The sequence below is a fragment of the Protopterus annectens genome, chromosome 5.part0 (assembly GCF_019279795.1).
Source record: "Protopterus annectens isolate FY-2018-M chromosome 5.part0, PAN1.0, whole genome shotgun sequence".
In the NCBI taxonomy this organism is placed as follows: Eukaryota; Metazoa; Chordata; order Ceratodontiformes; family Protopteridae; genus Protopterus; species Protopterus annectens.
In genome coordinates, this window is record NC_056735.1 from 1,154,771,262 (window position 1) to 1,154,788,309 (window position 17,048).

At 39.5% G+C, this 17,048-nt stretch overlaps 1 protein-coding gene across 1 annotated transcript in view; it reads left to right on the top strand.

Moving 5' to 3' along the window:
* The window catches only part of SLC9A9 (solute carrier family 9 member A9), a 3,618,317-nt gene that overhangs the window by 1,037,263 nt on the left and 2,564,006 nt on the right, over positions 1-17,048 (top strand). The gene's annotated exons all lie outside the window — the stretch shown is intronic.

Sequence of the window (17,048 nt, forward strand, 5' to 3'; positions counted from 1 at the left end):
GCCACTTAGCACACTTGGCAAGGTATGGGGGAGGCCACATTACAGTGTCCAACATGTAAGTGCATTCAAAACAGTTTGTTGCAGGACATACCAAGGGCCAGACAAAATACTTTGGTTGGTGGGCCTCATTTTGACCTTAGAGCCATCTGTTGGATACCCCTGCTCTTGACCTTAATACTGGCTTCAGGGACACTATTACGTTTATGCTAGCTAATCAGCTTTAAGTGTCTTTATCCAACAAGTTCCTTGAATTTTTTTAATTAAATTAAGCTATTCATATTCTCATTCAGTCATACAACATATGGCGTGTATTCTGGGGCCAACACAATGCTATTAGTAATACTTATCCCAAATGAGCACTGTGGGTTATATTGGTGGATGTCTGCATCTGATTCTTGGAATTGCATGAAACTTGACACTCAGGAAGAATGAAATCTCAGACACTGAGGCACCATGGTCTGATTGCCCTGGGTTGTGGAGGTGCTTATCAGAATATGGAATGAATGTGACAGTATACCATTTTCCATATGAATATTCTGTGATGGGGGGGTGGCAGTGAGCCTGCTTCTCACATGGTATGGACATGTAGGGCCATGCACATCAGTAGGTAAGGGACATTGTTGATGGGAGGCCATTGATTACCCTTTTGAAGAATACAGAGAAGTTATTATTTTTCCAGGTGGCCATTGCCCTACATGGACAACTCTGGTTGGTGATATAAAGACTGGTGTTCTTGCTGTGCCCTTAGATATGTAATGGACATTTAGTGACATGGTTTACTTTGACTGTCATGCCCTTTACAGTGACACACACGCTCGTGCGTGCTGACACACGCACACACACACACACACACACACACACACACACACACACACACACACATATCATTCTTAACGTACAGGGGAGTTAACGCCAAGATGCCCACCCAGCAGCCACAGGGGCTGAATGTGAAAGTATACCATTTTGCATATGAATATGCTGTGATGGGGGGGGGGGGTGGCAGTGAGCCTGCTTCACACATGGTATGGACATGTAGGGCCATGCACATCAGTAGGTAAGGGACATTGTTGATGGGAGGCCATTGATTACTCTTTTGAAGGATACAGAGAAGTTATTATTTTTCCAGGTGGCCATTGCCCTACATGGACAACTCTGGTTGGTGATATATAGACTGGTGTTCTTGCTGTGCCCTTAGATATGTAATGGACATTTAGTGACATGGTTTACTGTGACTGTCATGCCCTTTACAGTGACACACACGCTTGTGCGTGCTGACACACACACACACACACACACACACACACACACACACACATACACACATATCATTCTTAACGTACAGGGGAGTTAACGCCAAGATGCCCACCCAGCAGCCACAGAGGCTGCTGGTATGTTCTGTGTATTTTTTTCTTTAGATTGCCAGCGGCACTTCCTGCACCCTCTTACCTCAATATATTTGGATGAACATAAAATAAACAGGGGGAAAAAGCTCAAAATAACAATATATTTTTACATGATCCTGTTATTTATGTCAGCTTGCATTTTCTGAAGCAGAGGTGTGTGTGTGTGTGTGTGTGTGTGTGTGTGTGTGTGTGTGTGTGTGTGTGTGTGTGTGTGCGTGTGTGTGCGTGTGTGTGTGTGTGTGTGTGTGTGTGTGTGTGTGTGTGTGTGTGTGTGTGTAGGTGTGCGCGCGCGCCTGCATGAGAAAGATCGACCACTGACAATAGTAGTAAAGAGATTTACATACCTCTCAACCTTTCAGCTAAAGAAATAGGGATAAATAAAATAAAGGGAGAACAAAGGCTGAAAAATAGGAACAGATGTTAATTATCGTTCTTATAAAAGTTGCTTAAATAACAGAATTTAAGTTAGAATGAATTTTCTAAACGAAATAAAAGTCTGAAACTCAAATCTGTGTCATCATTTAGAGACATCAATCTCTAATAAATGGCAACAAACCAAATGTTTTAGGTGAAAGGAACAAAAAAATAAAGTAAATACCTGGGCATTTTTTAAAGTGTTATATATTGGATGTAAAATGCTTCCTCCAGCACCATTAACATGTATTACAGCAAGTTTGTAAATACACAATAATTTTACAGAGAGTCCATTCTCTAAGTGCAATAATGCCCTCAAGTGTATGTTAATTTGTAATTAACGCCCTTCCAGGGGTGCAGGCATTAATTACACATAACACACCCCCTTGAGGACATTGTTGCTTGTTTATCACTTGAAATTGCACTGTATTGTAAATGCTTGTGTATTTCAGTATTGTTACTGTTTTGTATGTTTAACAGAGTAAACATTTCTCCTTGGATACTTCAGCTGTCCATTTTTGTATCGCATGATTTCAATTGTCTGCCTCAGTTTGACCTGCTTCTGAGTTACAATATTTATTATTCTGACTAGAGTGGGTATCTTTTCCTTGTACCTCGACCCGGAAGCTACTTGGAAGTAGCCAGACTTGAGTTCTTGATTTCTTTACCATCTAGGAATGATCATTTGTTTTATCTTTTCATTATGCTGCCTAGAGTAGATGCCTGTAATGTCCTGTGCTGAGTAAAGTGAGCATAGGCCTTTAAACCTTCAGTACTTGATGAATTTTCCTTCAAACAAAGAGGCCAATTTCTAGCAGGTTTGGTGAATGGATTCATTCTTCATTCTGGGTTTTCAGGTTCTTTATTACTTGCCTTTTTTGTCTTATTTCCAGAGTTAAGTATCTCTGGAAGTCTTGAAGAAGGTGTCTGCACTTTGTGTTGGGAAAAACCTTAAAATGGTAGCTTCAGTAGGGTTCCTCATCATCATCATATTTATAATACTGAGGAAATGATAGTTTCATGGACATATAGCTCATACTGTCCTCATTTGGTAATGAGCTGCACCATTCTGTCATGGATGTCCCTTTTGGAGTCCATGCATTTTTGGTGACCTCTGTCAGGAGGACTTTGCAGAATCTAGGAGGACAAAGATAAGCTATGATGTTTAGGATATGCATTATCTTTCCTCTTTCCTGTTTTGATAAACAATTTCATTCACCTGGGAGGAAGAAGGCAGCCATATGCCAGACAAAACTAAAAAGCAACCAATTTGCCTCTTGTGTCCTTTGTTAAAGTCTCCTAAAAGAAATGTACTGAACACCAGCTACCTGCAGTTTTCTATGTGTAGAACTATGGCAGTGATCTTCATTCATTTTATGTCTGACAGAATATTGTACTGAATCAGTAATATTGTGCCAATAATCAGACATTTTGGCTGTTTGACATTGTTGTCTAATCCTTCCTAAAATGTTATAGCAGCTACATTGTGACTGAAAAAGGGCCCTCACAGCCCACCACAGTCACTTGTTCAGCATAATACTTAATGCAGTAATAAAGTTCTGCCACCTACTGCTGTATCAGCCTTGACTGTTCATTTCACAGCAGACCAGAAGGATGGCAGTTCTCTTAGTTGGGTCTGTATTACATGGGCGATCGATCAAAATGTCGAGTACAAGATACTCAACACACTTTGATCGATCGTTCATGCAATCGGAGACTCCAAATGTTGAAATTTGAAGTTCCGAAATGTTTTGGTCGGCCTTCCTAGTCAGTGTAGTGTGTGACGTAAACATGCTACAGTGTTCGGAATGGCTCCGTAAGAGGCTGCTTTCTTTAATATACCAACTCTGAGATCGCTGTACATTGGGGAAAGGGCAATTTCCCGGTAATTGCTTCTTTGCGATTACCAGGAAATTGCCCTTTCCCCAATGTACAGCGATCTTGGAGTTGGTATATTTAGTTAGGGGTGTGGGGGGCACAGCCCCCCACATCAGGAGGTGTGGGGGGGTGAAGCCCCCCACTTTATTTTAAAAGTATGTGTGTTTGTGTATGTGTTTAAGTGTTTGAATGATATGAGTGTGTAGGGGTTTGTGTGCATTGTTTGTCTGTGTGTGTGTTGTATGTTAGTATAGGGAAGGTGTGGGACAAACAAAATCTTTTGATTTTGTATTTTTCAGGGTTTGTAGGGTTCGATTACATGAGCAAGCGATCAAAGTGTGTCGAGTATGTTGTACTCGACATTTTGATCGTTCGTTTATGTAATATAAACCCTCTTAGTTTGCCACTGCTTAGAGTGTCATAATATGTGACAGGATGGTTTTGGCCATTGCATAAAGAGGTCATATTCTGCAGTTAATCAGGCTGTCCCTGACATGATCCAGTCTGGGAAAGAGATCAGTGTCAGCAGGGATGCAATACTTCAGTCCCCTGCTGCCAGAGGGATAGTAGAAATTCTTGTTAAGAGAAACATGGAAGTTGTCTTTCTGTCTTTTCTTAGTCTTCAAGAAGTCTTTAGGTGTGTGTTTGTGTGGGGGAGGTGGGGGGACTGGAACTTTTAAATATAAATAATTTCTTCCTTCCCATAAGTTGTATGAAATTGCATGTAGTCTGTGTTGAAGCCTTGGAAGTCTTTGCTTTTTCAGTACTTTTGGATAGTATCAGTGAGCATAATGGATGATTATAGGCACAACATTGTCTAGATTGCATTATCTTAAATGACAAAGCTGTCAATACAAAATATTTTGTTTTCTTTGTGGCATTATTGGTTCCTCACAGATAACCATCCCCTGCTCTCGGGGTCTGTCCTCATTCATGATGTCTACTGAACACTAGTAACTTTCCCTGGTGTATGTCTAACTCATCACTGTGCTGTCAAGGAGTATTTTTCTCCTGTGTTATTGTCCCTTGTGTGTACATGTCCCTTCTAAGGGAAGGACATGTAGTGGACATTTTGGCATATTATGCTGCCTCCATGGTAACTTACCAACAGCCTTCTGTCTAAGGACAGTGTCCCCCAATACATCCCAGCCTCCACCAACGATCAACTGTGAGTTGCATTCAAGTGCACCTGCCCCCAGATGGGCATGCTCATCCTCCCTGCCCATGTCATAAATGTCTTAACAGAACTCACCTGGTCTGTATTCAGGGCTTTATCCCTTTACATCACATGCACAAGCTATCTATAAGTCCTTGCTGCTTCTGGTTTAGTTAATACCTTTTACAGAGGAGGCTGTGTATATGGTACAGAACCGCACTTTTCTTTCTGTGAGTCTAAGTCTTTTGGATATGCCCAAGTCTGTGCACTTTAAGTCAGTCACATCATAGGGCTGATTGTAATATGCCATGCTCCACACCTACAGCAGTTCTCATGCAGGCAGCTGTTACTGTACCCTACCTGCAGTACTGCTGAGTATCTCAAAGACAAACTGCAATCAGTGTAGTTTATTATAGTCTTTTCTGCTAAATTCATGGCAATCATTAGTACTATTAAGCTGTATGAAATTGAAAGAAAGTAAAACACTACTTTGCTTTTTTACTTTAAAACCTTTAATATCACATGTAAGTATTTTGTTTTTCTCAAGTTCATGCAATTGTTATCAAGACTGCTATCAAAGAGGCATTTCACACCTCATTAAAACGACTGCTTACAGGTGTTGTTGTTGTTTGTCTTTTGGCTTTTCCCAGTTAGGGGTCGCCACAGCGGAACTCTGGTCCACTAATGATTGGCAGTTGGTTTTTATGGTGTCGAGTTGCCAGCCCGATGCCCAACCTTCAACGAAGGCACGCCCATTCAACGCATGTCTTTCGAACACCCACTCGACCGAGGGGAGGACATGCAGACTTCACACAGAAGGCACTCCCAACCCAAGCCAAGAATCGAACGGGAGAACCTCATGCTGTAAGGCAACAATGCTAGCACTGCACCACCGCAGAAGTAACTGCTTACAGGTGTAAATAAGTTAATACCTTTTGAAATTTGTGGAATTACAGTATTTATATCTCTGTTAGCCTACCTTTGCTTGCAGAGTCTGATTGTTAGTGCCAGCAGACCTATCATTTTTGTCTAGGAGCTCTTCCTAGTCTCAAATCTCATCATCTTCCTATTGATTGATGGGTCTGGGTTTGCAGTTTGGAGATGGACTTCATCACCCCCCCCCCCCCTCCTCCGCATACCTCAGCTGTACCTACTTTGGGGGAATCTGCAGTTTTGTCTCAAATTTTGCTTTGTCTCTACTACTGTTGGATTTTGTTTTGAGAGGTTTTGAATTATCAGTATTTCAAATGTGTCTCTAGTTTGGGTAATTTCCCCATAACAACAACATTAATAATAATAATGATGATAATAATAGTATTATTATTATTATTATTATTATTATTATTATTATTATTATTATTATTACGCTTTATAATTCTGGTGGTAAAAGGTGAGAGCTATGTCCCTTGATGTAGTCATTGACTTAAGACTTACAAGTAGATGCTCTGCCATTACTGACTGGCGCTGGATTCCAGTGGAGAACTGAGTCCACATAAATCTTGCATACAACATTGCATACATCAGTCAGCAGAAGGCAGCTAGTTATCTATCCATTTTACCCGATATGTGCAGATAGCACCTGCAGCAGACTCTCTTTTTTCCTGTCTTTTTTTTACATCCCATGTCCTGTTGAAGAATTCCATTGCATTATTCCTTACTATGCACTGCGGCAAATTAGTTATGGATCACAGTTTCACTGAAGCTGTAGAGTTTCAAGCCTTGGTTAAAACTAGTGACCAGTAAAGTAGTTGGTAACCCCTTGAGACAGCCTTCTTTTTCTTGAGTTTTCCCTCCCAGCCATTGTTATAAAGTTATGTACCAAGATGATGTCCACTCTAGACCTTCTGCCCTCCATTGGGAAGAGTCCTAGCTCTGCCAGTGTTTTTCCATAGGTCAGACCCTTCATCTCCTTAATCACTTTAATTGCCTTCCTCTGAACTTACTACATTACTACTGTATCATTCTGCCAGTAAGGCCTTCAGTACTGCACCCATTAATTCAGCTGTGGTCTGACCAATGAATGACCAGACTTCTTTGTTGTTCATTTTGTAGTTCAGTTGTATAGTCATTACTACAGGAAACTCTGCCAGCAGAACTTTAAAGCCAAGCGCTCCCAGTCCATGTCACCCTCTGCATGGGCATCTCAATACTCATGGTATAAATGTTGATGTATGGCTTGCTATCTCCATTTCTTTTTGCCACATAATCTGCACGTTGTACAAGGTGTTTAGTCACCCCATTGAGCTCAGACATGACTAGGAGTCAAGGAACAATCAGAAAAGTAACCTCTTTTTGGAGCTTCTTTTCTGTTTTTGTTGCATTTTATAGTCTTCATTTTCTGGAAATCTTATTTTTTTTTTTAGCTAGGGCAGTCACCTCTTGGGCATATCTATCCAGCATGGAGGTATGAGACATCAAGTGTGTCACTCATGAAAGGAAAATGTGTGTGTGGATGACAGATTTTGTTTGACAGACACAGTAAGTGTGTTTACTGCCTGGGCTTGGAGAATAACATAAGTGCTTGTGCAGTCAGACAGGAATTTTGGTTCCCATGTCTTCTTTTTCATCCCATGTTCTGTTGTATTGTACTTTATTACCCACTGCAGAAAATCATTCAGTGGATTCATCACTGCATCAGTGAAGTTACAGATTTTCAAGTCCAGGTTAGAACTAGGATCTGTAAAGTAGTTGATGACTCTTTTTGCTACCAACTTCTTTTTTTGAGCTATTTTCCCTCCCAATCCCCTTTTGTATTGCTATGTACTCTGATGATGTCCACTTTGTTCTTTCTGTCTTCCATTGAGAAGAGTCCTAGCTTTGTCATTGTTATTCTGTGGGTCTTATCAATGTTTTTATTTTTGTATTTCTATACTCTAATCTCCCTAATGACTTTAGTTGCCCTCCCCAGGTCTTACTTCATTGCCACCATGTCCTAGTCCCTCCCCAGGTCTTACTTCATTGTCACCATGTCCTAGTCCCTGTAAGTCCACCAGAACTGCACCTTTTGCTTTAGTTACGGTCTGACCAACGAATGAAAAAAATTCCCTGTTCTTAGAGTTTAGTTAGTTCTCCCGAGAAAGCAGAAAAACATTTATGTTGGTCTTGGCAGCTGCCTTTTCACTTTTTTGCTTGATGCCTCCTTTGTTTTGAGACATTTTTCCTACAGCCTTTATTTCTCCACCTTCATTTTTACACTGAACGTAGCTGCTGTGTGTCTACCCAATTTGCCAGATTCCATATAACCCTTAAAATGCTGATCGGACAGTATCAACTGATTGTCCTGATACTGATATTATCACCAAAAACATTGATGTTATTGTTGCTGCTCTTTTTAATGTCTGAAGAAAATGTTTCATGGAAGGGCAGAGTGAATATTGACCCCTGGAGTGCAACACTTCGATGTTCCTTGACAGAATTCCCACTTACTTCTACTCTGGACTTCATTCCCTTCAGCCTTTCTTTTACCCATGTCACCATTTGCTCTCCTAGAGTTAGTCCCTTTATTTTGCTCAGTTGTCTTCTGCTGTGTGGCATTGCTGTCTTTCTCTGATCTTCTATGGCTTCCCACTCCTCTTGTTAAAGCCGAGTCTGTGCTTTATTTCTGTAGGATTTCCCTCATTCTTTGTAGTCTTTGTACTTGGGTCTTGATATACTGTATTTTCCATCCCATGATGAACTACACTATGGCACTATCACCATTTTTTGAGTCTAGTCTGTGACAAAGGAATGGGATTATGAAACCCAAATACTTTCCAATGCTACCCAAATATGTATGCAAGAGAGTGACTGGCCGTAAGAGCTTAGAGCAGATGGGCAGTCACTGCCTTTATGTAATGACCAGCACTTGTCACTCACACCCAAATAAGTTGTACACCGTCAGCTCCAGAACAGCTTTATAATCTCTGAGTCATACACACTGAAGAATAGAGGAAAGTGTACAACTTCCCACTGAAAAAAAAGAATAGTTCCAGAAAACTAGCACTTTGGTGAACTGCTTTTTAGAGAATAAAGGACAAAACAACAGCACATAATTGCTTTTATAACTACTTGCCATCAGTTACATTTACATTGACTTTTAAAGAGATAGTAGTGATAGCAATGGACACACATTCCCTTGCTCCATTATAAAGACAGCCTGCATCTGAATCAGATGTCCCCATGTTATTTCCATATCCATTTTAAGAGGGAAGACAACATCATGTTTTAAAATAAGATGCGCTTGTAACACATTTAACTTGTCTTCCCCCTTTTGAAAGGTGGTGATTTGGCTGAAGCCAAAAACTTGAAATCAGCAAAACAATTCCCTGTACTTTTTTTTTTGTATTTGCATAAATACAATGTCAGTGACTGTATGAAGCACATTTCTTGCTCCTGGGCATTGTTTTCGTTTGCCCTGTATACAATTTGTGAGAAACAGTTACATAAATACCTAAATAATACTGGCAGACTTGCATAAGTAATATAGCTAATGACACATTTTTGAATTAACTAATACCTTAATGTGTTCTATGGCTGTAACGGCATTCATTACAGTTTGTGCAGTCAAATATTTCCTGAGAGATCAAATTAGTGGAAGTGACATTCTGGCTTACAAAAAAAGGCTTTTGAGAGCAACATAGGAGAATACCCCCTTTCCTGTAATCATTTCATGATCTCTTAAGTGGCCTTCTAGAAGTCTTGATCATCCATAGCATTTGTCTTGGCTCTGATAGAAAAGACTTAATTAAATGAGCCAGATAGGTATTTTCAACATGAAGACACAGATTGACTGGTTTCTCTTTTGTAAATAAGTTTTAAAAGTTCTCTTCTTCTCTTGATAAAGTAATATAAAGAAAATGATCTCTCGCAATCAGTTGCTGGAAAGGTAAATTAAATTACTTTCTCACTTTCATTTTTGGAATGAAAAAAATCTATAAAGTTCCTTTCTGTGTCATACAAAACTTATTTAGTTACCTTCTTATGGAAGAATGCCTTAGAGACAATGATCTCTCTTTCAAACTGAGGCATAAGGATGTTAGCACAAGATAGAGCTAATGGAGCTGCTGTGGCAGAACTGCACTCTGTAATATATATATTTTTTCTCTTCGAAACAAAAAAATGTCAAACTTAAGTGCTAAAGCGATAAAATGAAAAATGTAAGGGGTCCTCTCCTTAATAATGGGTTAGTGCTCTTAGTAGTACAGACTCATGGGGAATTGAGGGATGCAAGTTTTTTACATCTAATGATAACCAATAAATTCCTATTTCCTTACAACGGATTTGAGCTGCTGAATTACAGCTAAATTATCTTGGACAAAAAAGTCAGACATTGTACCAAATTATTTAAGAATATTGTGCAATAATACAGAGACATTTTCGTGAAAACCTAATACTTCAGTAAGTGTGGGTCTTCCAGGTGGATTGACACAGTCTTTGTGTTTTTGGAAGGCATTAAAGTTGGGCTGCCATAGAAATGTTTGTGGCTCACTGTATGTCAAATCACAGTCATTTTCTGAATCTGAACTGCATGAGTATAGCAGTTGATCGGATATGCTATCTTCACTGCTGTTTGCTCAACATCAGTATTCTTGTTGTAACAACCAGAAGAATTACTGAAAAATTCTGAGTCAGTCGGAATGTATTTCATGATTACAGAGAGATTATTTAATCATAATCTTCTGTGCTGTGGAGTTATGTTTGTCCTTTGTTCTCTAGAAGTTGATTTCACCAAAATGTGACTATGTTCTGAAATAAAAAGTTTTCCATTGGAAACTTTTGCGCTTGTAATCACTGCCCTCCATGGGCTGCCTTCCACTGAGTTTCACCCACAGCAGTCTGAGCTCAGTCCTGCTAGTCCTAAGTCATCATAGTTAAGACTGTTGTTGATGCGTCCTGATGCAAAGAAAGCGTTCAACAGAGTAAGCTGGGATTTTATGAGTAAGAAATGGTTGAGTGAGGTAGAGTCTTTAGTAAGTGAAATTCTCTGTTTTGGTAATGGAAATTATGGATTAATTTTGTTGAAATGATTTGTTAACAAGGGAATATTTAGTTAAATGTGAAGGTTGCTTTATGTACAGGACTGCTATAGAAAATTTTACGGAAAACAATGAGTATATAATAAATGTTATGGTAAAGCAGGTGCATCTGATGGCATTGAAGTCTGCCCTTTTACAACGATTAAAACTTTGATTAATTCAGCAGTTCAGTCTGCTATAACCCAAAGGTGTGACTCTATTCAGATAGATGACAATATTCTATCATTGGTTATGTTTGCTAATAAAGCAAAAAGGGATTTGGGTGAACATTGTAAGTTGGGTGAATTATCAGTTTATTTGACAAATTTTGAGAATGAAAGATATACTCAATTGGGAGAGAATGTATTGAATGATGCTATGTTATGCAAACAGGTACATCTTTTCCTGTAGCTTAGTTTGACAAGAAATCAGGGTAGAGGTGATTCAGGGGTTTTATTTAGCACTAATGGATCTATGTCCACAAGTCAACATTTATGGAGTGAGATAGAATGTTCTGTCCATGATTCGTGTACTCAGTCTTTTAAGAAGTGCCGTCATAGGGCTATAGGTGGAAATCAGTCTACACTAATGGTAAATAACAATTCTGTTGATTATGAGTCTTACAGTTTGTTTGTTTGTGTCTTTCGGCTTTTCCCAGTTAGGGGTCGCCACAGCGGAACTCCGGTCCGCTAATGATTGGTAGTGGATTTTTACGTACTGGGTTATCAGCCCTGATGCACAACCTTCAACGAAGGCACGCCTCATTCACGTATGCCTCCACACAGAAGACGATGAGTCTTTCAGTAATATAGCTAATTATAATATCAGTGTTTACAGTTGTGTTAATAACTGGGGACTCATTATTAAGAAGTGTAAGGAGCATTATTCCAAGAAAAAACAGAACAGGTCACTGCTTTATCTTTATGTGATATCAATATGTCAAATATAAGAGATTGTATCAAATACTTACTGAATAAAGGAACAAGATATGATGTCATCGTTGTTGTGTGTGGATGTAACAATGTAGGAAGAACTAATGATAATGCATTCCAAGCAGCTGTAAACAGCATTATTGAGTTGAGTAAACATTTCAAATTTAAGTTGGTTTCCAGTGATCTTCTTCCAGTTCCATGTTTTCAGGGTAAGATTAGATGACAGACAAGGTCTTTCACAAATTGGATATGATGTAAATCTTTGCATAATTCTGATCAAGTAATCTATCTTTGGGAATTGTTTGATGAAAAAAAATAAGCTCTTTAGTAAGGGCAGGTTGCAATTAAGTAATTTAGGCAATAGGATAAGTTGCACTCAGTTGACTAAGTTAATTATTTTTAGAGCCAAGTCATTGATTGTAACTGATAATAATAAGGCACGCTTGAAATGTCTTCTGTTAAATGCTTACAGTTTAAATAAAATAATAAATTAGAAGATTTAGGGGCCTATATAACTGATAGTAGGACTGATGTATTATTGATTACAGAAACTTGGTTTAGTTACAATAACAAGCCAATAGCAATGTTAGGTTTCTCTGGCCATGGCCATCACAATTTTAGAACAGATAGGAGGATAGACGGGGTGTCTATCTGTGTAACCGGTTAGTATGGTTCTATCACAAAATTTGATGACATGGTCTCCGAACTTCTCATAGTGAGTATCGATGCCAGTAGAACTAAAATGGTTGTAATAATATTTTACCAGTCTCCGAGCATTTCAAAGGAGGTCGATGAGCAACTTTTAAATTTTATTAAGAAGAGTTTTCTGGATAAATGGATTTAATTGTTGGGGACCTAAATGCTCCAAATGTAGACAGGGTAGCATCTGCTACATCATCAAAGACATTAAACTATTTGATAACTGAAAGTTTGACAAACTGAAATAGTGAATGATGCAACTAGAGGAAGTAACTTACTGAATGCTGATTGGATCTCTAAGAAATTAAATCTGGATGGTTGTAACATAGGTCCTGAGTTAGGAAGCTCTGGCTTGTAAGTTGTAAGCTTTAAGGTTGTTAAGCTTTAAGGTTGTTTTCATGTGTCCTAAGTTGGTTAAGTATTATGAAATAGTGAAAACATTATCTATCAGACTTTGTTTTGATTAAGGAGGTTATTGAAACTTGAGACTGGTATGCTAGTTTTGAAAATAAAGATAAACGTGAGAACTGGGATGTTTTCTACTATTTTATTAACAATTTGATAGACTGTCTTGTCCCAGTTGGAGGGAAAACACCAGGTAAAGGTAATTAGCATCCCTGGTGGAGTTTGAAGTTATTTAAACTTATAAGGAAAAAGAAGTTTGTGGAGAATTTATAAAAAATTTCCTTCAGATTCAAATAGGAACAATTACAATAAATTCATGAAAATGTACTTGACTTTTAAAAGAGTAAGTTTTAATTATGAGGTATATTTAACAGCTAATCTGAAGGATAATGACAAAAGTTTATTTAAACACTTAAGACATTATAGTCTAGATGATTCTTCCAGTATAGCATTGAAAGATGGGTCTCAGACTCAAATGTATTAGTGAACTTGTTTGCAGATGGCTTGTTTAGCAATTACTCCTAAGGAATCTTGGGAAATGATTTACCTACTAGTTAGAAGCACTTGTCCCAATATGAATGAGGAAATGGTAAAGCAAGCATTATATAAATTAAATCAGAATTCAGCAGCTGGACCTAATGGTCTTAATGGATATTTCTTAAAAACTAAAAAAACACTGTAATGGCGCAGTAGTCAGGAAGGGAGCACTTTTGAAAGGTATAAAACGAAAAATTCTTTAATAAAGAACACAGTGGTTAAGCGCTTTCGTCAGTTATAAACAGACATCACCACCCGTACTGGGTTGGGTTCTTGGCCAGTCATACACAAGTGTGGGAGATGTAATTAATGTAAAATCAGTGAAGAGAATTAAACTGGCTGGCTTTACAACAAAATTATTAGGTGGGTTTGTGGTGGAAAATATAATTGTTGGTCAGAAAGAGTCATGTACCTTGCTTTTTGTACAGGCTGTCAAGCATTCTATGTGGTAAAGATAGTCAATGGACTGAATCACATAATCTACCAACATTTATACAGTATTCAAAGGTTGGGCAGTAAGAGTGCATTGGCACGACACTCTATGTCTTGTGAAGGCTTTGACAAGTTTAAATTTTTTATTCTTGAATAGGTGTCAGCTAACTCTTTCACTGGTGATTGGAAAAACCTTTTGTTACACCAGGAGATGATATGGCAGCTTAGGTTGGATGCTGCTAACCTACCCGGAATTAATGAATTTATTTCCATCGCCAGTGAACTTAAGAAAAGACATAACATGATGTAGGTTGGAGTTCTTGGTTAAAACACACAGCTGGCTCTTCTTGATGGTAACATTTGAGGTTGGTTTATATTTGTTCTTTTACAAAGTAATACACTTATTATACTTTGGTACTGTATTTAGGTATTTGGTTTATTTATAGGGACACCTCGTGGTTTCGTATGTGCCTTGATTTTATTGGTTAATTAGGGAGGTGTGTTTTTTTCTGCGTGGGCTATTTAACCCGGTGTTTTATTTAACCAGTGGATGTTCTTCATGTTTCACTGTTGCAATCATCACACTTAGGTTATCTGCCTGCAGGTAGCCCTCAGTCGACACGAATAACAGAGTCTTAGTATTTTTGCATCGGATGCTGTCGCTTCTTCCATGACGTCAGGTCGTCAGGGGTATAAAAACAGGCAGCCGATGCCATTACATCAGTCTTTCTTGCCGAGGAGGAACCCAAAGCAGAAGCAGTTCGTAAGTGCCGGTGGCCGCTACCTGAAATTTTAATTTTTCGAGTTGATAATCCTGAAGTCTTCTAAAGCTAAGTACCCCGTTGGGATCCTTTTTTCTTGCTCTAACCGATGTCAGAAAAAGTTAACAGTTGTCTTGCCTGTAGAAAACAAATACCTCACAGAGATTTTCCGTCTTACTGCATCACCTGTTTAGGCCCAGACCACGACATCCCTCGCTGTCGGTTTTATGCCTTGTTTAATGCCTAAACCATTCGTCGGTCTATTTTTGTTGCTAAATTATTTCGCTCTCGATCTCCATATTCCGAAATGGCTTCGGTCAGCCATCCTTCTACCGATCTTCCTAAAAAACGTAAAGATAAAGTCAGAGACAGACCGCATAGGTCCAGAACTGCCGACGATGCTTCCATTAAGCTAGTCGCCAGTCCACCGGTATTCAGTGAAGCGCCTACGCAGCCCCTGATGCCCACTTCTATGGATTTGCAGGCCTCTGCTGAGACCCATTCGGAGTGTGGTATGCCATGAGATGCTTCTTCAACTATGGAACCAACGGATGTGTCTACCTTGGATGTGTCCGGAGCCGCTGTGCAGGCACTGGCTTCTGAGGGAGTTTTCCAACCTACCGATGTTCGAATCTAACCGATGACTTTTTTTTAGCCAAAACTACTGAGTTTCTTAGGCCCAAAGTACACACTATGCCTAGAAAATCGACGACCAAAGCGCATGCTCAGGCCCCCATTCCACAAAACCAAATGCTTAGAATGGCTGAAGACCTTGTAATGCTAATTAGGGGAAGCCAGCCTTTCCCTGATAAGAGACAAAGAATTCAGTTGCCTTCAGATTCTACAGACCAGGAGTCTGATGACTCTGACCTTTCTGATTATCAGGACATGCCCTTATCAGCCTATGAGGAGTCAGATGCAGAGGAATCCATTCCCTCTGCCTCCCCTCCAGAGGATTTCTCTTTTGGTGAAACCTTGCATACTTTAAGAGAGCATTTCCATTGTGAATGCCAAGACTGTCCTCAGTCCAAAAAGAGACTCAGATAATTTTTAGAGCTACCTCAGCACAGGCCTTCAGCTATTCCCCCTGTCCTGGATGTTGTGGATGATGTTTCCATGGAATCCAGGCTTACAACAGACACCTTACCTCCGGCCCCTAGGAAAACTGACAGGTACTACTGAGTATCTGATTCCCACAAGTTTCTTTTCAAGAATCCTACTGCTGATCCAGAGAGGTTTACTATTGAAATGTCGAACGGCACTACATTGACTGTACTATAGTCGAACACAGAAGTTCGAAAATAGTAATGACGACAAAAAAACAATCTAGGAATGGTTTTAACATGGGTCGAGGTAGGTGTTCAGTATTATTCAGAACTACAAACATCTCCCCTACCTCGACCCATGTTAAAATACAGTCCTAGATTGTTTTTTTGTCGTCGACATTACTATTTTCGAACTTCCGTGTTCGACTATAGTACAGTTGATGTAGTGCCGTTCGACATTTCAATAGTAAACCATCCAGAGATCATTTCCCGGGGACCTAAAGGTATTAAGGTTACTACAGCCAAAAATCCTACCCCTTCGGTCAGGGATTCCAAAGCTTTAGACAGATGGGGTAAGAAGGTATATACCTCTGCAACTCTTGCTATCAGGGCATTGAATTGCCAGTTTCACTTGCTGAAGTGCCAGCAACATATTATGGAACTCATTAAACAAAAAATTGTAATATTTCCAGATTGTGCAGAAAATAAAGATTTGCAAGAGCTTATGCATTCTGCAAACCAAGTTAGTAAGCATACTTTGCAGTGTGGCTTTGATGTCCTAGAAGCATCTTGCAGGGCATGCTTGGCTGAAGGAGCAGACCTTGCCAGATCATGTCAAATCCAAATTACTAGACACTCCTTTAAATAAGGATGTTTTGTTTGGCACCAAAGCAGAAGAAGTTCTTAAAAAGATGGAAGAAAAAGCTAAATCTATACAAACTGTTAAAGAATTCTTACAAGTGCAACCACCTCGATTCAGTAGGCATTGCCCTTCAAAATACTGGTCCTTTCCAGCCTCCTCCAGGCCTTCCCAAACAAGACCCAGGGAAAACAGACCACCCAGACTACAGCCTCAGGGTATGCAGAGATCTAAACAATGGAGTGCTCCCACCCCTAAAACAGGGAGTGGTAAGCCACCTCCCTATGGAAAAAGTTCACAATGACTTCTCAACTCTATTTCCCAGCCCTGCCCAATTGCGTGTGCCCCTAGGAGGAAAACTTGCCCTTCATGCAAAGAACTGGATGTCCATCACTCAGGACCAATGGGTCCTCAACATTGTATCCCAGGGGTACAGATTTTATTTCCATTCACTGTGGGTTTCCAGACCTCCCTCCAAACCAGTGGGCAGAGGCTCAAAACCAAGTTTTTTCTCTGCTCAACATCAGAGCAAT